This window comes from Erpetoichthys calabaricus, chromosome 2, assembly GCF_900747795.2.
Source record: "Erpetoichthys calabaricus chromosome 2, fErpCal1.3, whole genome shotgun sequence".
In the NCBI taxonomy this organism is placed as follows: Eukaryota; Metazoa; Chordata; class Cladistia; order Polypteriformes; family Polypteridae; genus Erpetoichthys; species Erpetoichthys calabaricus.
In genome coordinates, this window is record NC_041395.2 from 115318012 (window position 1) to 115344845 (window position 26834).

Genomic DNA, 26834 nt, shown 5'->3' on the forward strand with positions numbered 1-26834 from the left:
TATCTGAGGAATGTACAAATATTTTTACTCAAAATGGTTTAAGTGTAGGGCAACAACCAGTTCTAACTGTTTCCAAGCCATTTTTTTTGTTTTTCCCAGAAAAGTGATCACAAAAGAAAATTGTCACACAGCAGTAAGATGACAGGGACAAGCAGTTGACTGTCTAATTAAATTACATGTTTCTTATACCAAAAGAGCCAGTTTCTAATTAGTTCTTTGTTGGAACAAACACCTGGAGCCACACTGGTCCACTCAAGGTCAATGGATTACATAGTGTAGTAACTGGAAACTTTCTTGGAGGATCACTAGATGGTGCTGCATTTTTTGACCCGGATAGTTCTTTACTGCTGTGAAAAGATATTCTGTTCCTATTTTTATATGTATGCAGCTATAGAGAAGCATGCTATAGTTTGATAACAGAAGAATGAATTGCTGCATTATTTTAATCAATAGTGCTGCTGCCTCGCAGTTAGGAGACCCAGGTTCGCTTCCCGGGTTCTCCCTGCGTGGAGTTTGCATGTTCTCCCCGTGTCTGCATGGGTTTCCTCCGGGTGCTTCGGTTTCCTCCCACAGTCCAAAGACATGCAGGTTAGGTGCATTGGCGATTCTAAATTGGCCCTTGTGTGTGTGGGTTTGTGTGTGCGTGTGTGTCCGACGATGGGCTGGCGCCCTGCCTGGGGTTTGTTTCCTGCCTTGCGCCCTGTGTTGGCTGGGATTGGCTCCAACAGACCCCCATGACCCTGTAGTTAAGATATAGCGGGTTGGATAATGGATGGATTTTAATCAATTACTTTCTGTGCAATAGCTAAAGAGTCCACACCAATCTGTTTTGCATTTTTTGCTCATGCTCGATAGTACCAATCTTGGTAATGATAACTGAACTGTGCTGAATGTGACATTTTACAAAAACTTAAATCAAGTAATTAATAGATTGAGTAAGACCAAATAAGTGGTGGACAGGACTCATTGATCCCAGTAAGCCTAGAAGAATGACCTGGTCAAGAAACTCACCTAACATTTTTAAACAAAATATTCAAACATGAGAGAAATTAGAAAAAGAAATAGAAAAAAACGTTCTTTGCTGCCATGGGACCCAAAATGATGACAAGAAGAGGTTAGTTCTTTTCATGATAGTCAGGATACAGACATTTGGCTTAAAGAAAACTTTGGCAAATGCTGTTAAGCTCAAATTAATTAATAAATGCATACATTTTCAAACACACATAATCTAAATTGATAGCAAAAGGGTTACTTTAGCTCTATCCAAGATAGGCTGACCCAAACAAACAATTTACATTCCTCCTACAGAAAGTTGAGTGAAACTCTGGTTGAGCATATGGGTGAACTATGGACATTAAATCAAGATGTTACCTTAACTCAAAGTTCTCTCTGGTACACTTGTTTTATTGTGTTATCAAATCACCTGTCACATGCACCTAATACAAAAGATACCAAATTACCTTTTAGGATTTTTTCTTAATGGGTGATAGAAAGAAATGTCAAATCCAACTATGTACTGTAATTGTTATCTATAAACTTCTACCTGTCTCACTGCTTAATGTACTCTGATTAATGTACTCTACATGTTAAACCCTAGGGACCACTAATGGTAGGCTTTTCCCTGACTGGGACTGTCTTTCATTTTCACTTCTTTACTTCAACCCAGATTACCACCAAAAGAGGTACAAAGTGGAGAAAGTGTCTTTAATACATGTAAGACAACGAATTAACAATCTTAGCCTCTTGGCAAAGATAGTAATCAGTAATTGGACAGAAACATTGAGTTTAGGTTTCTACTTAAAATTTATATTCATTTGCATAATAACCAACAGCAGTAAATATTAGCAATTCAAAGAAATTTACAACTGGAGTGGGTCCATGCAGTCTAAATTTAGTTCCAGATGACATTTCCTATATGGTAGTTCTTTAGTTATAGATCATAAATCTCTAATTGAAAAGTGAAAAGAAATATTTCTTACCAAAGACAGAGCTCCTTGGAAAGTATCCAGCAGTTAAGCAGATGGCAAGCTCCACTGAAATAAAATGACAACAAATGTTCAGAAGCAATGTCTCTATGACCAAACAGGGACCTTTGTGAGCTGGAATATCAAAGGTCTTAATCATAAATTAAAGAGGAAAAAAGTATTCTCTCACCTAACAGGTCTACACGCCAAGATAATATTTTTACAGGAGACTCACTTAATGAGCAAGGATCAGTTTTGGTTTCAAAGAGACTGGATTGGCCAAATATTCCACTCCAGCTATACAAAGAAAACTACAGGCGTGCAAATCTTAATTCATAGAACAATTTAATTTGCAGCATCAAATGTAGTATCTAATCCTTGAGGGCGATATGTGATGGTAATGGTAATTTAATTGTAAAGTGACTTTGATAAATGTCTACGCACCCAATGTGGATGATAGAAACTTTATCCAAAATGTATTTGCATCGATTCCTAACTTGAACACTCACAAAATTATAATAGCCGGAGACTTTAATTGTTTTTTAAATCCAGACCTGGATAGGTCTTCAGCTACAGGAGCGACAACATCTAACACTGCAAAAATAATCACACAGTTTTTAATTGATCGTAGTTTATCAACCCATGGAGATTTCTAAATCCATACTTAAGAGCATATTCCTTCTTCTCACCAGTACATCAGTTACTCAAGAATTGATTATTTCTTTATACATAACAATTTCTTGCCCACAATCAAATCTTGCAAATACAACGCTATTGTTATGCAGAAATACTCTGTGAAACTCTGAAGACATTTTTAAGAGGACAGATTATCTTATATCTCTCCCACAAAAATAAAGCAGAAACCAAGAAGGCCTCAGAGTTAGTCAGTGAAATTACCAAAAAAAGATCAAGAAAACAGCAGATCTCCAAATGAGGCACTTTTTAGGAAAAGACAGGCTTTGCAGTCAGAACTAAACCTTTTGACAACAAAAGAAAAAGAACAACTCATTTTTAAATTACAACATCATTACTATGAACATGGAGAGAAGGCTAATAAGATCTTAGTTCACAATGCAAAATCATTAATCACCAACACAGATAGAGATAGAATCATTGGTCATAAAAATATAATGCACACATTTAGAGATTACTATAAACCCTTATATTCTACTCAGTTTAAAGAATCCAAGACACAATCTAATGAGTTTTTCAATACATTATGGATACCACAGCTAAATACTCTCAGTGCAGAGGATTTGGATAAACTGCTGAAACTCTTAGAATTACTAGATGCTATAAACTCACTTCAGAGTGGGAAGGCACCAGGGGTTTCATGTATAAACGGTGCGTACGCACAAAAATGTTGCCCGTTTAAGAAGCACGTACTGATTCACACACATAGAGCATATAGAAGAACACATACAATACACAGCATTTAACGTGCTACTTTAGTTACGATGGTATTCAAGAAACTAGTAAATTAAATGATTTTAAGATGCAGTTTATGAAGTTCTACTTTAATGACTAAATAAACTACATGATTAAAGTGGAAATTTCAAGATTAAAGTTGACATTTCGAGCTTTTTTTCCCCACTGTATGCCTATTTATTTTTCTTTTCTCTGTAGCCTAATAAGCTTCCATATGGCACTCAGATGGTGGGCTATGACTCGCCCTTTCACGGTGAATTTGATATCTGACAACTTCTTTTTTATTTTGGGCACTGTGTGACTTTGTGAACTTTCGAGTTTCTCCAACACTCTATGTCGCTCGATCAACTTCCTTTTGTTGTTTATACCACTGTTTAAACCAACAAATAGTACATTTTCCTTGCCTTCACTTGGTATTCGCTGAAATTCATCTATTTTCCCCTGTGCTTTTGCCATTGTCTTTTCACAGAACGTTAAGCTTAAGGGCTATTTATATTGATTTGCATATTCAAAGAGGCTCGTGCACATGCGTTACTTCTCACGCTGACCGGGACTTATGTAGCAGAAGAATGTGGAAGTTGGCGTACACACAGACTTATGTATCTGGATTTGTTTGTGCGTACGCACTTTTCCGCTTTTGTCCGTATGCCATATTTTAGTATGAATTCTATGCACGGCATTATGCATGAAGCCCCAGGTCCTGTTAGCTACCTTGCTGAATTTTATAAATATTTTGTAAAATATTTTCAATCAAGTTGGCTACCCTTTTATTAGTAACTTTTTATAGAAGGCACAGACAGTAAAATTCTACCTCAGACTTATTAAAATATGCATCATACAGACCAATCACACTTCAGAATAATGATGTTAAAATACTCTTCAAAGTCCTAGCTAGAAGGATTGAGAAAGTGCTTCCTTCAGTAATATCACAAGACCAAACTGGATTTATTAAAGGTAGATATTTGGCTTCCAATCTTAATGTAATATATTCACCCATAAAGTCCAATACTCCAGAGATATTATTATCTTTGAATGTAGAAAAATCATTTGATATGGCTGAATGGGATTACCTATTCACCACTTTACATAAATTTGGGTTTGGCCCTAATATACAGGGTATGTGGTACTGTGTACCAGTCCAGAACCTACAGTTTGTATTAACAACACTATCTCAGATTAGTTCAAGATAGAATACGGTACTACACAATGATGCCCCTCGTCACCACTGCTATGTGCAATCACCATTGCGCCATTGGCTGTTCACTTTCGGACTGCATCAGAGAGAAAAGGGATTTTTCAGAGAATTACTTGAACAGAAAATATCATTATATGCAGATGATATGGTATTGTATATATCTGACCCACAAATTTTAGTGCCTGTAGCCCTAACTGTCCTAGCAGAATTTCAAAAGATATCAGGACTCAAAATTAATTTGAACAAAAGTTTGCTTTTTCCAGTGAATTCTCTAGTAAACAGCATTAGATTGGACACCTTCCCTTTAATCATTGCAGATCAGTTTAAATATCTAGGGGTAAACATTACAAGTAAATATAAAGCTCTTTATCAACAAAATTTTACTGTTTGCATGGACAAAATTAAACAAGACGTGCATAGATGGTCTACCCTCCATCTTAATTCAGAAGGGAGAATTAACACTATCAAGATGAATATCCTTCTTAAGCTTCTGTTTATATCTCAAAACATCCCCATATAAATTTACAAACCATTTTTTAAGGAATTAGATTCAATCATAACCTCATTTATTTGGAATTTCAAATATCCACGCATCCAAAGGGTGACCCTACAATGAACCAAATCAGAAGGCGGCATGGCTTTACCTAATTTTCAATTTTCAATGCAGCTTCACTATTAGCACATAGACTTATCTTGCTCAACTGGAAGAATTCTAACCCACCTCTGTCAAGTCAGTGGGTAACTGTTGTTATATACTATTTGTAATTGGAAAAAATACATTTCTCACTTAGAGGATCTGTTCAAAACTTTTTTAATAAACCTGGCACAATCTAATCAATAACATTTTAGAATAAGCACTTACATTGGAGAGAAAGACTCCTTTCCCTCTATATTACTCTCAAAAGTTTTACTCTGGCTGTTGGCCTTTCTCTCTTTCTCATGGGTGGGGATTGAATTGAATTTAGTTTTGTTAAGTTTAATTTGATTGTATGGAATATTATATGCTTTAAATAAATTCAATAAAATGTAAAAAAAAAATGAAAGAAATGTTCGTGGCTCCTCTCAAAGTGTCAGAAAGACAACAAAACACCAACTTAACTAAAACTAAACTAAAAACTGAACTGAGACAATTTTGGGAGATCTAATAAAAGGCAGCCACTCTTTCTCTACTTCTCACCCAAGGTCAGCTCACATACCTGGCTTATTGTCTGCTAGCAAAGTGGCTGCCACTTTTACAGTTTCTCAAAACACCGGCAGGTTATCAAACAAGCTCAAGGTCAGTTCTCATGGGATTCAAAAGCTTCACTAAGCTGCAAACAGTACATATGTAACAATACATATCCTAATTTGACTTTTAGCTTTCTCAGAATGCACTTCACTCCTTTCCAGTTTGACAATCCTTTTAGGTTTCTGCCATTTAACTGAAACCTGTTAGTTGAAACGGTTAAAGCATCTACCCTAAAATGCTTGAAATGTCTACCTTAATAAAAGGATAAGAGTCTGTATGTCTGTCTGGTTGCTGTGTCTGTGTCATTCCAATATGAGGCATAGCAGACAATTATTAGCATTGCTTTTACAAATTCCACACTAAATGGAATATAACTGCATATGTTAATACAGAGGTCTACATTGATTACTTAGATTTCATCCTATCTTAGATAAGTAACACAGCTAGTATATGAAATAAATAATTAGCTGTCAAAAAGGAATATCATGCAGTTGAAGAGCACCTACCTCACAGTAAGGAGACCAGGGTTCATGTCCAGTTGCTACCTATGTGGAGTTTGCATGTTCTCCATGTGTCCACACGTAGGATTCCTCCAGGTACTCTGATTTCCTCCCACATTCTAAAGATATGCAGGTCAAGTGAACTGCTAAACTGACCCTAATGAAGGTGTGGGTGGGTGTGTGAGTGCTTGCCCTGTGATGAGCTGTCCAGGTGTTTGTTCTGCCTTATAACCAGTTGCCCCAGGACATTACCTTGGATGACAACGTTAGGAAGATGGATAGATGGATGGAAAGGGTTGTCATCACAGGCAGAATTTACATGTGAATGCTTAAGCTATATAAAAATAAAACAGAAATATGTTGGATTTATAAGCTAATGCTGAGGTGTGGAATAGTATACATGATGCAGAAAGAAAAGTCAGTTACGGTATGAGTGTGAATGCAAATTAATGAAATTTAAATGTCTACCATGTGAAATAGATAGCTAGATAACAGAGGTATGTTGAAATTTGCACAAACAAAAGAGAGATGAAGAGAAACAGAAAACCTGGAGCTGCTCACATCACATTATTTCAAATTCAGATAAAATTGAGGGTAGAGAGCTTACTCTGTACAGCATGCAGGGGGTTCAGAAGAAAATAAAACCAATAGAGGTTGACATGAAATCAATGAACAAGTTACAGTTGAACTAGTGCCATGTTAATACATCAGTCCAAATTTAAGGAAAAGCTGAAAAAATACCAAAATGCATATTGTTTAAACTAGAGATATATAACTGTGGAAAATACAGTGACATTGAGTGTTGATAATAGGAAAGCACAATAATCTTTATAGTAGCCATATCTGTTTAAAGGTAAGGAATTGTCCATCCACTGACTTGTAAAGCCAATTAATCTAGTTGGAGTCATGTGGGACTGGGGTCTACCTCAGCAACATAGGGTGCGAGGCCATAACCAAATGGGAGTAAGCACTGGTCCATTTCAGTGCACTTACAGGCACATTCACTCTTAACATGCTAGTTTATAGTCATCAAATATGGCAACTCACATGTCTTTGGGATGTGGGAGGAAAAAACCTAGAAACATACCCTTAGCAATACTGGGTGAGCACACTGACACGAACAGTGACCATAGTGGGATTTAATGTCAGTCTTTGTGTTCTGTAAGGCAGTAGAGCTAATCACTGTGCCATTGAACTGCTTAAAAAAGTAAATGAATAGGGGAAACAGAATGGGACTCATGAGAAGTTAAGCAAGTAAAAACATACATGAAGACATGGCAGGAATGGTGTTGTGAAAATGTTTACGTAAGTCTTAAGAACTCTGAAAGGCAACAATAGATGTTGCACCAGATTTCTTTCCTTGATTTTGTCAATGTCTTTCAGAAAATGTTTCAAAGTGGAAGCTGAAATCAACAAAGTTTTGTAAAAGTAAATTATTGCTTTTATTAGACACTCTGAATGAAGCTTAACGACAGTGTCTCTTCAGAAAGTTGATGGCATCACTCTACTTTGTGAGATGAACTTTACATAGTTTCTTCTATATATTAGTACTCTATGCCAAAAGTTGAAAATTGTTACAGATTTGACCATAGTGAATGTGAATGTGCCTGTTGAAAACAATGTTCAACATAAGCAGTGCATAACAATTAAAACATATATAAACAGTAAAGAAATATCCGGTCAAAAACATATGGAGAAAGAATTTTTATCTACAATCATTTTACTTTTGGAGTATAATAAAAGTCTGCCATGTTTCAAAAAGAAATGGAATGCCTGTAGGACATTTTAATGTTTGCTCTATGCTTGGATGACCACCCACAGACTGTAAAAAAACCCCAGAAAATAGCATCTAAGAAAAATGAAGATCAAAATAAAAAATGTTTTGACCATTCAGCCCAATGTAGTGCCTAAATGTAAGAAATGTAAGAAAAATAAATTGGAGGCCCCCAAAGTACTAATATCTAGCACACTTCATGGTAACTTACCTTCAGGTGTTATTTTCTTCCCTGTGTGAAGTACAACTTTTTACTATTAGTTAGAATTTGACCTCTCTAAGCAACTTTCTTCTGCACTGTTTCGGGGTGTAGCCCCAGGAGGCAGGGCCATCCTGATATTACAACTCCTGAGCTCTCCCTCCAGCTATATAAGTCTGCTGAGAAGGCTCAGGAGCTGGAGAGCGTTTGTTTACAATGGAGTATTTGTGAGTACTGTTTCTTGTAAAAAAAATTTTCTTGCTCTGTTTAAGGATTCTGATTTTTGGAACCATGTATTTGGACTTGATTACTGTGGATTTTTGCCTCTTTTTGTTTATTTGAGCTCTTCCCTTTATTTTTCTAAATACAAAGAAAATCTGGATAAATTGAAGATTTTTTTTGTAAAATAAGTCTTCAATTTATCCAGATTCTTTGTTTTTCCTGTTTTTTATACAGGCCGAGAGTTATGGTCATCCCTCCTCTTGTAGGGCTTTTATTAAATTTCTGAATATTTCAAATTGCTTTGCCAGCCCCCTATATTTGGGGCCTGCTCAAGCTTAAACCAGCAAGTAGCATTTGGAGCCTGTCTGGGTTTATGTAAGCCTCTTCTGGGCAGGTTATTTAAGCTGATGGCCTGCTTTTTAATGGAACTTTTGGAGGCCTCGCATCACTTTCGCCATGCGGAAGACTCCATTCATAATTTTATTAAATCAGCCTTTCCAACTCAGAAGTTAATGTTTGGGTGGGTTCCATTGAGTGAGTCTGCACAGTTCTGAAAGAGTGTCTGGTTAATAAATGCCTGAAAGGAACAGGAAACTGTAAAAGAAGAACTTTAATATTTGCAGAGAAAGGATAATTTTATCTAAACTAAGCAAAACTAGCGTCTAAGTATCTATATAATTGTACTTTCACAGGTTTCACAACCTCAAGTTTCCAGTCTCCTTATGCAATGAGATACCAGCTGTGCCCTCAGGTGATTTTTATAGACAATATACATCTGGATAGATCTGCTTCTAAGTTGCACAAACATAAATGATTTTAAACCTGAACAGGTCCACACCATGTCCAGTGCCCTCAGGAGATGTTCTTTTGCAGAGCATGGTGGAGAATGAGGGCTTACAACACTGAGCGCTGATGCTGGATCAGACACATGATCTACTGGCAAGCATTTTAAAGTCAAGATGCTGGACAGCACACTGTGCTAAGTACACAGCTTTAACATCTGTCGACGGGCTGATGTAAAAGATTCTCAGACTACACCATACTTTTCAAAATGACTGGCATTAAGTGTATATGATAGATACATGCTGTGGGGAGCCAGCGTTGTTATACCTTTGTCTGAATACTCTATCATTTTAAACATCAGTTAAATTCATAGATGTCGAGAGTGAAAGAACTAGTTAATAATGTGATGGCCACATATGGATCAGGATATAGAAAAAGAAGTCAATTTGTGACAAAACAATATCACAATATTGATGTAGGGAAGTCTAAGGTTTATATTAGATTTCAACAAGACAGATTTATAGTCTGAAACCAAGAAGAAATAAATGAAACAGAAAGTAGCTCATGACAAATTGTCAAGCTGAGAAGACTCACAGCGGTAGATGCAGTTTTCACACATCTTAGGCTCTAAGTGCTATCATGGAAAAATGTACTGATACTGTCTCCTGTACAGCACACTGGCTCAAGAAAAAGTTGAAGAATGATTGAACATGCTGACCAAGTTCAAAATCATTATTCAGAGTCAAGAGAGGTTGGAAGACTTTATAAACAGAGGTAGTCACCTATTCAAAGTTTTCTTTCAAATTTGTTTGAGGACAGCTGTATACTTGTACATCCCAGCACACAATATTGATCTTGATCTGTTTTGTCTACTGCTTTCATGAAAGTCACTATTATAATGGGCAGCCTTATAAAAAGGGAGATTGAAAGCAGAAAAAGTTAAAATTAGGCTGAAGTACTGCTCATTAAAACCCAAACAAAATGAAAGAAGCAGAAGTCATGTTGGAATCGAAATGTGAGCACCACTATGAAGGATAACAGATGGAGGAGCCTACAGAAAAGTAGGTAATGTTCCCAAGTACGCTGGCTTTTATACACAAAGTACAGTGAACAACATTCGATCTGGCTTTTATATACAAAGTACAGCGATGACAGCTTCCTCCTGCAGCTATAGACTCTTCAGCGTACACTTTTCGTGGCATTACACATGTATTTTTTAGCATGCCCTTGTCAATCAAACACAGGAAGCTCTGCAGTCTGTTTGTGATTTTATGCTGTAGGAAGATAAGTAAATAAATCAAGGTAAACAGGTAAAAAACATTCGATCCGGCTTTTCTATGCAAAGTACAGCGACGGCAAAAGTGCGACGTGCATTCTTCCTCCGATGCAGAACCCTCATCATCATCTGAGTTCACCTCTGTTATAGCACATTTTTATGTTAAAACAGCAGTGTCAGATCGCCGTAAACGTGACTGGGAGAATAAAACTGAATAACAAAAAAATGCTAACCTTTACAAATACCATAAATTTACAGCAGCTGTTACAGACTCAAATCAAATGTATGTTCTTATTCTATAATAGTAAGAATAAAAGCAGCTCAATTCTCAAAACTGAGGCGTCCAGAGTCGAACCCGTGACCTGCTGATTACCAGTCAGTTCTTACCACTGCGCCACCAAGGCGATCATATTAAGGGCGTGTCAATGTGGCACCCTAACGCAGGATCTTTTTCTGCAGTTATATTCTTGACTAAAAGCATATTTGTTTTGTTATACTTGTACCTTTTGTGAAAGTGTTTATTTGACATTTGGACTTCAGGCTTCACACATTATACACTTCATGTCCACATTTTGTCAATTATTACTAAAATATGAAAAACGTTTCTGTTTTAACGATGTGTTTCCATAGATTGTTGTAGACATGGAACACACATGAATGTATTCCAAATGATGATATATTATTTACCCTATAAATCTCCAGGAACTTCACTCCAAGATAAACACTAAGCACTGAGATTCTTCTTTGCAAATTGAGCTGCGGCAGTGGGTGGGGGGAAGGGATAGTAGGCTGCTTGCTGCTTTTTCTTATCGACATATTTACAACACAAAAGACGCTGATGGAGAGGTGCAATCGGATTTAAGGTGGGCCGGGTTTACAAGTTTTTTCGTAGGCTTTGTTAATTCAAGTGTTAAGCCACTGTTGTGGAGTAGTAATCGGAGGTATTTTAGTAATAAACCTTTTAACAAATCTGCAATTATAATTGGTAAAACCAATGAAATGTTATACTTGTTTCACAGATTTAGGGAGCTTCCGTTCTAGTATGGAAATCCATACCAGATTTCCATACTTAATCCTTCCATACTTATTCAATACCAGATCTGATGATTTCATAACTTAAAAGGATTATTTACTAACAATGAGTGAAACAGTTTACCATCGAAACGTACCAACATAAGCATCAGAAATTGGTGGCACCCATAACAAAACAAACATGGCATTGTGGAAGGAGACATCGTTAAAAAAAAAAGAAAATCACATTCAAAATGAAATAAAAACAGCAATTACATCAGTCTACTGATGACTGATGGAACTCATATTTTTTAAATTTAACAAGTGACTTGTTTTTTGGTAGATAGGCGAGCCCTTTCCTCTTCACTGTTGTCCCAGGCTAATCAACGTACACCCTCCTTCTATCCTTATTCATGCTGCTCAGGAGTACTAAATTGCACCATCCACTAAGACGAACTCAAATGCCAGCCATCTCTTACATCCATTTTTCCATTTTTATATGACCTCAGGATCTCTTCCTGTAATCATGATGAACACCTTACCTGGCCCCTTACAACTAAATAGCACCTTAACATAGGTTGCTCTGTGCACCATACTCCAGAAGATAGGGTTTAAATCCATGACCCATGCTTGTGCTCACGTGTACAGCCACAGACAATACAGCTTCAATTACTCTCTGGTAAGTAATCCCTCTTTTTTATAAGGCCCTTTAACTCACACTGGAAACAGTTTCACAAATTTTATGCACACCCTTATAGTGCATTGCACTGCGATGTCTCTTGTCATCCAGGCTGGACCAAGTTGTGTAGCACTCCACCACTCACTCTGTCACTGCCTCAGACATGCTCACACCCGTACAGCTGTCATGACATTTCCTCCTCTGAAGCTCTCATCGACAACACCTTCCAATGCTCAAGGTAATTACCCCATAACTATTTAAACAACAAAAAAGACTATAAATAGTTACATACACATGGGTAAACACTGTCGCCATTGCGCAACTTACCACAACACCACTGAGTCCATCAGGCTTATTTAGCTAACAGCTAAGCTGTCCCAATATTTCATTCATGTACTTTTTAAAGGTTCTGAAGGTTTTTTCTACAACTACATGACTCAGTAGTTTTTCCAGATTCTCATAACTCTTTGTGTAAAGAAATTATTCCTGGCTTCAGTCCTAAATAGACTTCCTCTTAATTTCCACTGGTGTCCTTGAGTACATGATTCATCATTTATTTGAAAGAATTCAGCTGGATCTACTTTATCAATGCCTTTGAGAATCTGAAGACCTAAATTAGGTCTCCACATAGTCTGCTCTGCTTGAGATTAAACATTTAATCCTCTGAGTTTGTCAGAGTAGGACATGTCCTTAAGTCCTGGGATGCACTTGGTTGCTCTTCTCTGCACATCTTCGAGTGCTGCTATGTCTTTTTTGTAGCATGGTGACCTTAACTGTACACAATACTCTAGATGTGTTGTCAATAGTGCATTATAGTCTAAACATAACATCTCTTGATTTACAATAGCTTTTGTGCATTGCTTAGCTAATGAAAATCTTCCAACATAAACCCCTAAATCCTTTTGCCTACATGTAGCACTTTGCACTTTTCTACATTAAACTTCCTTTTCCAAGTGTTCACCCAATTCTGAAGATTGTCTGAGTCTTTTTGCTGCCTCCTCGGTGTCTCCCATTCCACCTTTTTCACAGGTTTACTAACTATACCATAACAGTCCCAGGACAGACCATTGAGGGACTCTACAGGTGACCTCAACCCTACATGGAGCATTCTCCTCTGCTGTAAGTAGGGCTTGCAGTGTTTTTGTTAAGTAGAGAGTAACATGTATGGATGGTCAAAATGAAAAGTGGCAAATAAAATATTGATTTACTGTAATAATACTGCTGATTCTTTGTTTTGTTTTTATATAGAGATTGGTGCTCCAGTCAAACTTTCTAACTGAACTTTTGTTTTTCATATAACCATTAAAGATTCCACACCAGTTTCCAGTGCCTTCTTTGCTGGAATATGAAATTCCTTTATAGCTGCAAAGTAGAAAAAACACATTACAAAAATTAACTTTAAAATAAATGAAAAATTGGTGGTTTCAAGTGATTTATGGAATGCTGAAGAGTGCATTACTTTCTGTGTGAAATGTGCATAATTGAATAAGGACACTTGATGGCTCAGGACCCTGTATCAACCCACCTATAATTCACCTCACGGCCAACTGCAAAGATAAGAAGCATATGGAGATCTGAAGCGAAGATGGGGCCTGTCGTGCATTGAAAATAACATGTCGCTATCTTAAGGGAGACGGAGACTGATGCTCAGAGACTGTGCATGTGCATCATGAAAACCGGGGGCTTCGCCTGGGCCCATATGGGGCTGTGTGTCATTTAAGCTGTCTGCGATAGATGCTATCAAAGCTATGAAAAACTTATTGCTATAAAACTCTGTGATTCTGCACAGAACAATGTCAAAGTTTGTTTTTCAGTCCCAGAGTAGTGGTCTGTTATATTTCAAAAATTTCACCCTAAATAAATTTATATGTATTTTAGAAGATTTTCAAAAATCTGAGCATACTTATTCTGATAACTTTAGAGTATTAAAATTATTAGCACCAAACTAGCTTTATACACAAAAGCAGAAAAACTCAAAGTTCACCAAATTGCTGCCCTGAGGAATAGTGTTTTTCAGATTTTTTTTAAATAACAATTTGTTTTGTTGTTACAAATTTAATTTTTGGCTTGAAAAATACTACAGATTGTTTATTCATTTTCCAGAACAAGATCAGCAGATTGCGCCCTTTGCTGGCTGGGATTGGCTCCAGAAGACCCTTGTGACCCTGTAGTTAGGATATAGAGGGTTGGATATTGGATGGAAAATGACTGACTGACTGTTAGATCAGACTGCAGATACTTTATCCCATCTTTTACATGTAAACTTCAAAGTCTGATTTTTGGAAGAAACTGAAAATGATGAAAGCATTCACAATGTAAACTTATTTAAATGTGTATATTCACTTTAGGGCTGCACAGTGGTAGCGCTGCTGCCTCGCAGTAAGGAGACCTGGGTTCACTTCCCGGGTCCTCCCTGCGTGGGGTTTGCATGTTCTCTCCGTGTCTGCGTGGGTTTCCTCCCACAGTCCAAAGACATGCAGGTTTGGTGCATTGGCGATCCGACTTTGTCCCTAGTGTGTGCTTGGTGTTCATGTGTGTGTGCCCTGCAGTAGGCTGGCGCCCTGCCCGGGGTTTGTTTCCTGCCTTGCGCCCTGTGTTGGCTGGGATTGGCTCCAGCAGACCCCTGTGACCCTGTACTTAGGATAGGGTTGGATAATGGATGGATGGAAGGATATTCACTTTATGTAAAATATAGAATCCATGGTGCCTAAAATGTTTATTGTAATAAAACAACAAAGACGGGACAAAAGGTTAGGCTACCCAGAAGTATAATGAAAACAAAAAGAAGGTTAATATTTCTACAAAAAACATACAAAGAAGCCTTAAGGTCAGTCATGATATGCAAAATAAGTCACTTCTGGTGTACTGCTCTTACACTCCAATACTGAACACTAGTGAGCGAACCCCAATGAATTAACTTTGCCATAAGTTTGTTGAAATTCATTGAAGCTAATAAGAAAGGAGGAACTGAAAGTAGTTTTGAGTGGATTGTAATAGTGTTGTGGTCTTTTAAGTGCCCCTGAGGGCTAGGGAAAAGTCCGCAAACAATTCTGGGCCAATTATTGTAGCCAAATATGTGAATCAAGCTGAGAGGCAGCAGTACTAACCACAGTGACGCCATGCCTCAAACAACAAAAGACACAGATGGAATGAAAGCCGCAAATAATATACAACAAATGGGCACAAATTAGCAATGCATAAATAAAATATAGATCATTTACCACAGTTCAGTTCAGTTCAGTTACCATGTAGCCATTAAAACTTAATGTCAAATGTTGATGCCTGGAAAAAAACATTCACAAGACAGTGGAATGATGACATCTCCTTAACAGTAGTGAAATAAATAAAAAAGCAAAATATTAGGTCAAAAATGGTACAAAGAAAAAAAGTATTTCACAATGATAAGTTGGTGAGACACCCCAGCTGAGAAACATTGTTCAAGTCACATGAAGAGTAGGGTTCTTTCCTTTGTTATTTGTGCTCATTTTGTACTTATATTATTACTGTATTATATTATGCAACAAGCACACTTATTTTAAACTCTTCAGCACAATTCCAGTTCAGAAGAGAGTTACACTGTATAAGAATATAAGACATTTGACAAATGAGACTGAGACTTTTGATGTCGAGTATCCACCACACATATCACAGTGGCCACAAATAAAATACAACAACTGGCCACAAGCTAGCAATGCATAAATAAAATATAGTCCATTGTGCTGGGAGAGTACCGATCTTGGGGCACACATTAGCTATGCTCCAAAATGGCAGCATGGGACAGACTTGTTTGTCATGGGACTGAAGTCATGACTCCAGAATAAGCATGAAGGTCTTTTTTGTTTCCCATGTTTCTGTGCAGATGCTTCATGCTTTCTTCTTTTATAAAGAATAAAGAAACGCCTTGTAAATAGTAATGAATCTTTTGTAATTATTTCACAGCTTGTCCTGTGTTTTCTGGTGAGGGAAGTGGGAAGAAGGAAGGGCTCCATTAAGGCTTGTTTTAAGATCATGGCCAAGCACATGGCTACTTTGTATGTATAGTTAGCCACGCAGTGCTGTGTTGCCAGCACACAATGATCAGTGTTATATATCTGTTGTCAGTACTTGTAATACTGTAAGTTTTTTGTTTATTTTTTTAAACACATACAGAATATAAATATGTTTCTCAGTCTTTGTGCTTTGAGACACATTTTTACCTTTTTAAGTTCACTGATTACCCACAGACAGCAATTGAAGAACCTGCGGATTTGAAACAACCGTGAGTGGAAAAAAATGAATTAGGATAAATATTAGATGAACAAAGTCACAGGCAAACACAGAATATTTGCTATGATAAAGGCTTTGGCAAATTTTGCTACTGAACAACAACTTTGATCGATCTTAAAATTGAGTCCTGGGAGGAAGAGGTTAGACTTCAGGTGAATGGCTGGAGGAAGTGATGTCAGTGCTTCATGGTGGGTTCAGCCCTGGAGGTAAAAGTCCGACAGGGCCTTCTTCTGCTTGGTGGTGATTTTGTCCTTTTTGTAACCCACTAGTGGCTCCTTACTTGCACATGTGGCAGACTTGTCCATTTTGCCGAAATTTCATTGCAGCAACTCAAAATCGTACTTAGTAGTTTGTGTGGCCCCCACATGCTTCTATGCATGCCTGATAATGTCGGGGCATGCCCCTAATGAGACGACAAATGGTGTCCTGGGGCATCTCCTCCCAGATCTGGACCAAGGCATCACCAAGCTCCTGGACAGTCTGAGGTGCAACCTGGCAGCGTCAGATGGACTGAAACATACTGTAATGTCCCAGAGGTGTTCTATTGGATTTAGGTCAGGCGAGCGTGGGGGGTCAATGGTATGAATTCCTTCATCCTCCAGGAACTCTGTGCATACTCTTGCCACATGAGGCCAGGCATTGTCGTGCACCAGGAGGAACCCAGGACCCACTGCACCAGCATAGGGTCTGACAATGGCTCCAAGGATTTCATCCTGATACCTAATGGCAGTCAAGGTGCCGTTGTCCAGCCTGTAGAGGTCTGTGCATCCCTCCATGGATATGTCCATCACTGACTCACCACCAAACTGGTCATGCTGAACAATGTTACAGGCAGCGTAACGTTCTCCACGGCTTCTCCAGACCCTCTCACGTCTGTCACATGTGCTCAGGGTGAACCTGCTCTCATGTGTGAAAAGCACAAGGCACAAGTGGTGGACCAGCTGATTCTTGTATTCAATGCAAATGCCAATCGAGCTCCACAGTGTCCAGGAAGTGAGCACAGGGCCCACTAGAGGACATCAGGCCCTCAGGCCACCCTCTAGAAGTCTGTTTCTGATTGTTTGGTCAGAGACATTCACACCAGTGGCCTGCTGGAGGTCATTTTGTCGGGCTCTGGCAGTGCTCATCCTGTTCCTCCTTGCCCAAAGGAGCAGATACCGGTCCTGCTGATGGGTTAAGGACGTTCTATGGCCCTGTTCAGCTCTCCTAGAGTAACTGCCTGTCTCCTGGAATCTCCTCCATGCCCTTGAGACTGTGCTGGGAGACATAGCAAACCTTCTGGGAATGGTACATATTGATGTGCCATCCTGGAGAAGTTGGACTACCTGTGCAATCTATGTAGGGTCCAGGTATCGCCTCATGCTACCAGTAGTGACACTGATTGTAGCCAAATGCAAAACTAGTGAAAACACAGATGAGGAGTGAAAAATGTCAGTGGCCTCCATCTATTAAACCATTCCTGTTTTGGGGGTCATCTCATTGTTGCCCCTCTAGTGCACTTGTTGTTAATTTCATTAACACCAAAGCAGCTGAAACTGATTAACAACCCCCTCTGCTACTTAAATGACCAGATCAATAGCCCAGAAGTTTCATTGACTTGATGCTATACTCTGAATAAAAAGTGTTCCTTTAATTTTTTTGAGCACATTTAATGTATAAAATTATAGTCTATATGCCAATGTGTCTGTTATATGTCAGTGTTTCTACATTCAGGGCAAGTGGGCCACCATCATCTACCCACTGACGACAATGTTGTGCAAAATCTAAACAGTAAACTCATATATTGTTAAAATGTTTATAGCAAACTTAGTCATCATATGTTATCAAGTTTTTCCAATTTTCCATGATATTGCTCAATACAATTTCTTATCTAAATAAAAAATTATTTTTCTTAATGTGTAAAATTTCTTTTATGCCTTGCACTGCTCCTCTGTTTCTGGGCTGTTTGGACAGGACCATGGACCGTGTAATTTCCTTGGCACACTTGTTTACAGTTCCACGTTGCAGATTGAAGCATCCCATTGGTTTATTTTTTGTGATGCAGTTTAAGGAGTGTTTAAACTTTTATATCTTACTGTATTTGATTGTTTATGTGCAATACAATTTAAGACTGATTTATACTTCTGAGTCAAGCCTTCACTAAAGTGTACATTGTCAAAAGCAGTTTATATTTCTGCATCACACCACACTACAGACATATGTCTGAACGCTATGTATTTGTCTGTTGTATTTTTCCACATTTTCTTACATTCTCATACTTCTAAATCGATGTTGGGTGATATTTCGTGCCTGAATTGGGCGCCATCTGATTGCTTTTCTGGTCTGTGGCAAGCCTTTCCTTTCTGTTCCATGATTACTTCTCAGTAGAAGAAAATTACATGTTAGTTAATACGTATTTACCAAATTGACCAATCAGAGTCATATAGTCATATTTTTGAGAAGGTACACATCAGGCTATACTGTACCTTTGCCATAGCCTACATGGGTTATAGTGTAGGCTTGATGCAGAAGTATAAATCAGCCTTTAGCACTTTGCCCGCCAAACAAAGAATTTGACGTTTATACATATTCACTTTCAAGTGCAAGTATTTTATGTTGAGATATCTTTTAATACTGTTTTTAGATGGTTGTACTCCATGAAAATATTTTTTATACATCTTAATTTTTGTGATTTTTTCTGGCATTATTTGGCTGATATTTTATCATCACTGGTGATGGTAGCCTAACATATTATGAAACACAGTTTCTCTACTTCACTTCCTCACATGAGGTTTACTGAAGGTCATCTCCTTACTTTATCACATTCCATTGCCAATTATCTTTTTCTGTCATGTCCCCTGCCTGCACATTTACACTGCCAGCTCTACTTCACACCTCTCACTTTCTCCAACACAGTGAGATGATCCAAGCCAGGATCCATCGCAAGGGTCACTGGCAGCCACATAATCATGCCAAAGGGTTTGAGCAGAGGAGTGAGTCTCACAAGTGTTTGATTGTCTCACTCACTCACTCGCTGATTCACCACTCTGTCACTCACTCACACATCCTCCCTCTTTATAACTTCTAGGAAGGCACACTCTCTCCCAGATCAGCATTGCTCCACCAGAATTTTTGTGCAAAGAAAATGCCATTGCCGATATATACTAACTCGCCAGGGTGGATATGATCATGATATATACAGTCATAAATGCTGAATTAACTGTGACTTTGTTTATGAATCAAAAGCTGACTGAGCAATAGTAATAAGACATGGCAGCACAGTAACAAAATTGTTACAGCTGCTACCTTACAGCTCCTGGTACTGCTCATTGTTCAGATGAAGACCGCACATTGTTTTCAGGGAACTTCTCTGAATACTTGGCTTTCTAATCACTTCCTAAAGATGTGCAGGTCATGCTGTCTGGTGAGTGAACTGACTCAGTGTGAAAGTATTTGTGTGAGTGAACTGTCATCGCCTTCAATAATGTCAAAGCTGTGTGGCATAGTCCCCTGTGACCATATAAAGGAAAAATACAGTTTCAGGAAGTGGTTAGATATCAATGAAGAGGAGTAACAAGGGTTAAAAACAAAAGCACACACTCACAGTTTACAGCAATGAAACACCAAGAGTAGCAGCCCATTATAGACCTTCACCTGTCTACAAGAGCGAGCAGCTGTTCTGCCTTGCTGTTGCATTTTCAGGAGAGATGCTGAGCGAGTCATTACACTTGATTGTGTTTCAATAGTAAAATAATAAACATAAATCAAATACTATTGCTTGGTGATTGTAAAGTGACTTGGGGATTGAGTTCCATAAAATAAAATGGAAAACAGGTACTTTGTTTGTTTTGCTGTAGCAGGGTACCAACTTGTAAACCTCACCAAGAGTTTCCTTCTGGGGCCATTATGAAGAGTTAGCGCAAAATGTAAAGTGTAACAGTTTTAATGGACAGCAATGCACTGTAACACAATTAAACTGCAATGACAAATGGGCACAGCGACAAATCGCTCACATTCAAGGAGTTTGCCTTTTCTGTCAGGTACTTACCATTCATGTTTACCAGACTACATGTAAAACTCTCTTCCCTGTGGCACAACTTGTTGCTTTTTCAATTATAGGCAGTTGTTATGGAGAAAAAAACCAGGAATTCCATTTAGTGGATACAGTAATCCCTCCTCCATCGCGGGGGTTGCGTTCCAGAGCCACCCGCGAAATAAGAAAATCCGCGAAGTAGAAACCATATGTTTATATGGTTATTTTTATATTGTCATGCTTGGGTCACAGATTTGCGAAGAAACACAGGAGGTTGTAGAGAGACAGGAACGTTATTCAAACACTGCAAACAAACATTTGTCTCTTTTTCAAAAGTTTAAACTGTGCTCCATGACAAGACAGAGATGACAGTTCCGTCTCACAATTAAAAGAATGCAAACATATCTTCCTCTTCAAAGGAGTGCGCGTCAGGAGCAGATGTCAGAGAGATAGAGAAAAGCAAACAAATCAATAGGGCTGTTTGGCTTTTAAGTATGCGAAGCACCGCAGCACAAAGCAGTTGAAGGCGGCAGCTCACACGCCCTCCGTCAGGAGCAGAGAAAGAGATAGAGAGAGACAGAGTTTGTTTTTCAATCAAAAATCAATACGTGCCCTTCGAGCTTTTAAGTATGCGAAGCACCGTGCAGCATGTCGTTTCAGGAAGCAGCTGCACAAAAGATAGCAACGTGAAGATAATCTTTCAGCATTTTTAGACCAGCGTCCGTATTGTCTAGGTGTGCGAACAGCCCCCCTGCTCACACCCCCTACGTCAGGATCAGAGAGAGTCAGCGCAAGAGAGAGAGAGAAAAGTAAGTTGGGTAGCTTCTCAGCCATCTGCCAATAGCGTCCCTTGTATGAAATCAACTGGGCATGTACCAGAAATTAAAAGACCCATTGTCCGCAGAAATCCGCGAACCAGCAAAAAATCCGCGATATATATTTAAATATGCTTACATATAAAATCCGCGATGGAGTGAAGCCGCGAAAGGCGAAGCGCAATATAGCGAGGGATTATTGTACTTACAAAAATAATGACAAGTAGGTTTACCTGCATATAATGTTATTAGTAGGTCTGTACCAAATAGCAGGTTTATAATGTTTCTGGCAAATAGGTGTATTTGGTTTCCAATTAATGTAAAAATATTACATTAATTGAAATGGGAACACTTGTTTACAGTAATATGTATTTAATGTGTTGTTTTTTTTTGAAGTCCTAGCCATTATTATTAAAAGTAGTTTGACATTAAATGAAAAATGGTTTAATACTGTAAACAAAATTAAAAACCTGAAAATTTAAAATATGTAGGGATGCTCTGGTCAGTTTTTTTTTTTTTATGGCTGACACCGTTCACCAATTTTATGTTATTGAATTGGCTGATTCCAGTACAGAGTACATTTGTTTTTCTTTATCCCTTTAATAAAGGTCCTGCATGACCAGAAGTATAGAATCCTCATGTTCTATATTAAACTGTAAGTTATTTATTAGTTAACTTTTATAGTTAAACTATAGACCATGGGTGTTACCTGTTCATTTTTTTTCTTAACAAAAAAGTTCAGTGACAATATAATACTATAATAAATAAAATTCCCTTAAGATACATACTTTTTTAGCTAATAAAATATGTATAAAAATAATTATCCATAATATATATGGTGTGGACAAGTGAGGAACTGCAAGTCCTAAGCAAAAGAATGTTGGGGCATCAAACCAGTCATCCCCATTTACTTCTTCAAATGATAACAAAAATACCAACACTCCCAGGCACAAAGGCAACAAAATAACAAAATATCTGCAGACGGGCTTAAGTCAGCGTCAGGTTCAGACCACTGGAGCACTGCTGTGCTTTGCTCGTACTGAGCGTCCTCCTTCTGCTGCCTCGCAGTTTATCGCTGAAAAACCAGATGGGGCAGAGTCAGGTGCCCTCTGGGGGCATCTTATTGGTGTTCCTGGAGGAAAATGAGAGGACATTGTTAGAGACTGCCCCCACTCTTGCTCTGATATGGCACTACATACCTTAGAGGACCCCAGAGGATGATCCACAGAGGCACATGTGTGACAATGGTATAAAAGAAAATAAAATACTTCTCATAATTACAACCTGTCATTTTTTAATTTCTTCTGTAATGAAACAAAGGATCATTTTAAACAAGTAGTTTTCACCATTTGTCTAATTGAAAAATATGTATATTCTCACTCACAGATTCAATTAATTGGCAGTTAAACACTGCTTAAATGAATATATAGATGTACTTACAGGTTTTAATTATTTTTAAATATTAATTGTAGTACATTTTTGTTGCATATAAAATAAAAATTTACTATATTTATACAGGTTTTTTGTTTTCCAGCTAGACATTCCAGATTCTTGAAGCTAGTAATTATAAATATGGATTACTATTTTAATTATGCAGTACTTGTTTCTAAACAAAACTTATACTGTATGAGACATGGACACACACATAAAGTAATACAGATCTTTAAAAGAGCTGCAAATCTGTCAAATGTTCATAAGATTTTTATCAAGAAGATACAAAACTAACATGTTTACAAGTAATATAGACACATTTTGCTGTTAACATAACAAACCATTTGTTTACTAAGCAGTAATTTCAAATTCTTCTTAATCTTTACTTTTCCTAATTAAAAATGTCAGCTGCTGTACTTAATACAAGCTCACTCGCAGTCTATACTCAGACAAGCAATGTGAAAGGACAAAATAAAAAGGTTTGAATTAATTTACTGTAAGTAGCTTTTATTGGCGTTTGTCTAATTGCACAGGACAATGACTCAGATTTCTTTTTCTCAGTTTATTAATTCACTTTCTTTAATGTGAACACTAATATTCTAATGTTCTCTCTGTCTGGTAAAGTGTGCCTTGCTGCTCACCGTTTATAGGGAGTTCACAACAAAAAAAAAGTTGGGAGTGGTCTCCCCTATATTCTCGTATACAGTAATCCCTCCTCCATCGCGGGGGTTGCGTTCCAGAGCCACCCGCGAAATAAGAAAATCCGCGAAGTAGAAACCATATGTTTATATGGTTATTTTTATATTGTCATGCTTGGGTCACAGATTTGCGCAGAAACACAGGAGGTTGTAGAGAGACAGGAACGTTATTCAAACACTGCAAACAAACATTTGTCTCTTTTTCAAAAGTTTAAACTGTGCTCCATGACAAGACAGAGATGACAGTTCCGTCTCACAATTAAAAGAATGCAAACATATTTTCCTCTTCAAAGGAGTGCCCGTCAGGAGCAGAGTCTGTCAGAAAGACAGAGAGTAAAGCAAACAGATCAATAGGGCTGTTTGCTTTTAAGTATGCGAAGCACCGTGGCACAAAGCTGTTGAAGGCGGCAGCTCACACCCCCTCCGTCAGGAGCAGAGAAATAGAGAGAGAGAGAGAGAGAGCCAGAGTAAAACAAAGTCAAAAATCAATACGTGCCCTTTGAGCTTTTAAGTATGCGAAGCACCGTGCAGCATGTCCTTCAGGAAGCAGCTGCACACAGAAGGTAGAAACGTCCCTATCGTCTAGGTGTGCGAACAGCCCCCCTGCTCACACCCCCCTACGTCAGCGCAAGAGAGAGAGAGAGAGAGAGAGAAAGTAAGCTGGGTAGCTTCTCAGCCATCTGCCAATAGCGTCCCTTGTATGAAATCAACTGGGCAAACCAACTGAGGAAGCATGTACCAGAAATTAAAAGACCCATTGTCCGCAGAAACCCGCGAAGCAGCGAAAAATCCGCGATATATATTTAAATATGCTTACATATAAAATCCGCGATGGAGTGAAGCCGCGAAAGGCGAAGCGTGATATAGCGAGGGATCACTGTACTCAGATATGGGGATGGATAATTGTGGAGTAAACCACAGGACAATGATTAAATTTTTATATTATGTACATTAAAGAACCATCAACAACAAATCAAATCAAATTAATAATATATTGAACAATTATTATAAAAGTAAAGCTGAATAAATCAAACTCTGTAGCTGCATGAATAAAAAAGTACCACGTCCACTTAGAAATCTACGTTTTATACCTAATATTTGTATGCAAAATTTGGTTGACGTAACTAAAAGCGTACTCAAGATATATTGTGTTTACATACAAACACATCACACAGAGATACAGACATAATTCCAAAAAAGGTATTTTCAGACTCATCAAAATCTGAAGGTCACATTTTTGGACAATTACACTGGTCTACAAAAAATATTTTTTGTTATTATTAACTTCAGAGCAGATGTTTATTCATTTTTTACACTGATTTCATATATGAAGTCGGAATTAACTTAGCACATCAGGTTTTTGAAAAACACATCATTGACGTTTTGACACTTTTGAATATCAATAACAATAATAATAATTCTTTACATTTATATATAATTTATCAACACGATATCTGGAGTTTGAACTCTGTCCCACCAAAATTGTTTTGATGTGTTTATTCTGAAACCAAACCAGAAGACTATACCAGAGACACATATTTATGTCAATTTACCTCAATATAAAAGTGAGGTCAGTGTGCCCAAAAATGTTGGAGGCACTCGCTTTTGCACTTGTACTGCACATCTGTCTCTCTTTGCATGAACCAACAGTAGTCACCCATCATGCTCAGAGTAAATTTTCCCCGATATCAGTTTTCCATCACCTTTATATCTTTATTAAAACTTTCCCCATGCTCATCTCTGACATTGCTTAGATTTGGTGGAAAAAAGTCGAGATGAGAATGTAAAAAATGCATCTTCAGTGACATTCTGGCTCCTGTAAGCTAATATACTTTCAGCATATTCTCCACAAGCTCAGCATAATTCTCTGCTCTGTGACTGTCAAGAAAATTCTGGACAACCTGCACATTTGAGGGTGCTAATTCAGTTGGCTTTAGTTCCCTTTTGAACTCATCATCAAGCATTAGTTCATGGATTTCAGGGCTAACAAAAACACCTTCCTTAATTTTGGCTTCACTTTTCTCGAGACTAAACTTATGTCTTAAATGCTGAAACGCATCGCCTTTACTGCCCAGTCACCCTAGTTGTCCAAGATCTGGAACATCATAACTAAAAAATGGGACGTGCTGGATGAAAACGGTTTTCAGATTTGGTGCCAGCAAGTGAAATTTGTTAAAGTACAGGTGAAAAAATCCCAGTAGCAAAATGCTTGTTTACCAGTGTTACAACACTTACTCTGTATTTCGTATATGAGAAAGTAAAAACAAAGATGTGCTCGATTACCATAATATCTCACATAAAGGAGCACTGCAGCAAAGCTTTACTGTAATTTAGTGGTATTGCTCCTTTAGAAAATAGAAAAGCAGGAGCTGAAAAAATATTTTTTTATCGGCCAATGTACCGATCGCTGATCAAGTCTTTTGTAGTGAATTTTGTCTGATTTAGATTGGTGGCTGAATGATTGGAGTGTCACTTGAAAAGTGTATCTTTTATCTCTTTAAAACATTAATCACAACTCAATAGTCATACAGTTTTAGTTTGCAGATAACCAGTATTTCTAGCTTCTTTCGACCAAAGCAAAAAGTCCATGTTTCATTTCAGAAATATTAACTGTTCAGCTCAATCTGTACTGGACTAGATCTTCTCACTGAACAAACATTACTAGCAATGCTGAATAATCTTTCATCTGTTACACTTGAAGCTGGTGTTTCAAATAGACTTTGGCTGCTCTACAGAGTAAAGGAAATCAGAATTGATTGTCTTTCCACTAAGATAAAAGGTCTCTGTCACGCCTCAAATGGCAACGATGCTGAACTGTTGATATTTTTGTCAACTAAACAATCCCAGCATTTCCAAACATCCTGCACCACTTTTTAGTTGTTCTTTTGCATGAGGTTTTGTTGTCCCATATTTCCTTTCCTCATTGGAATTTACGGCTGCACGTATATCAATATTTTCCACAGCTTGTGAGACATGATGTTTTACTTTAGCTAAAGTAATTTTTGAAGTGAAACATTTTACTTTAAAACTTGTACAGCTGAGTATAGTTGAAACAATGTGGAGTGGATTTGCTTCAAATCCCGGAATCTTTCATGTGCATACTTCAAATGTTGCTGCACCATTTGTTTTACTCCATCATTACTTGTACTGGATTGTTCAAAAACTGAGTGAGGCCCTTGCATGCTAGAAATACCACGGAAATGGAAATTGCTTCACTCGATACAGCTCTAGTTAATTCTTCAAATGGATAGAAAACAGTTAAAAGAATCTGCATCAACTGCCACTGAGAAAAGGTAAAAGGAAGTTAAATTCTTACTTGCGTTTTCCTCACTCAAAAAGAGAATAATTCCAAG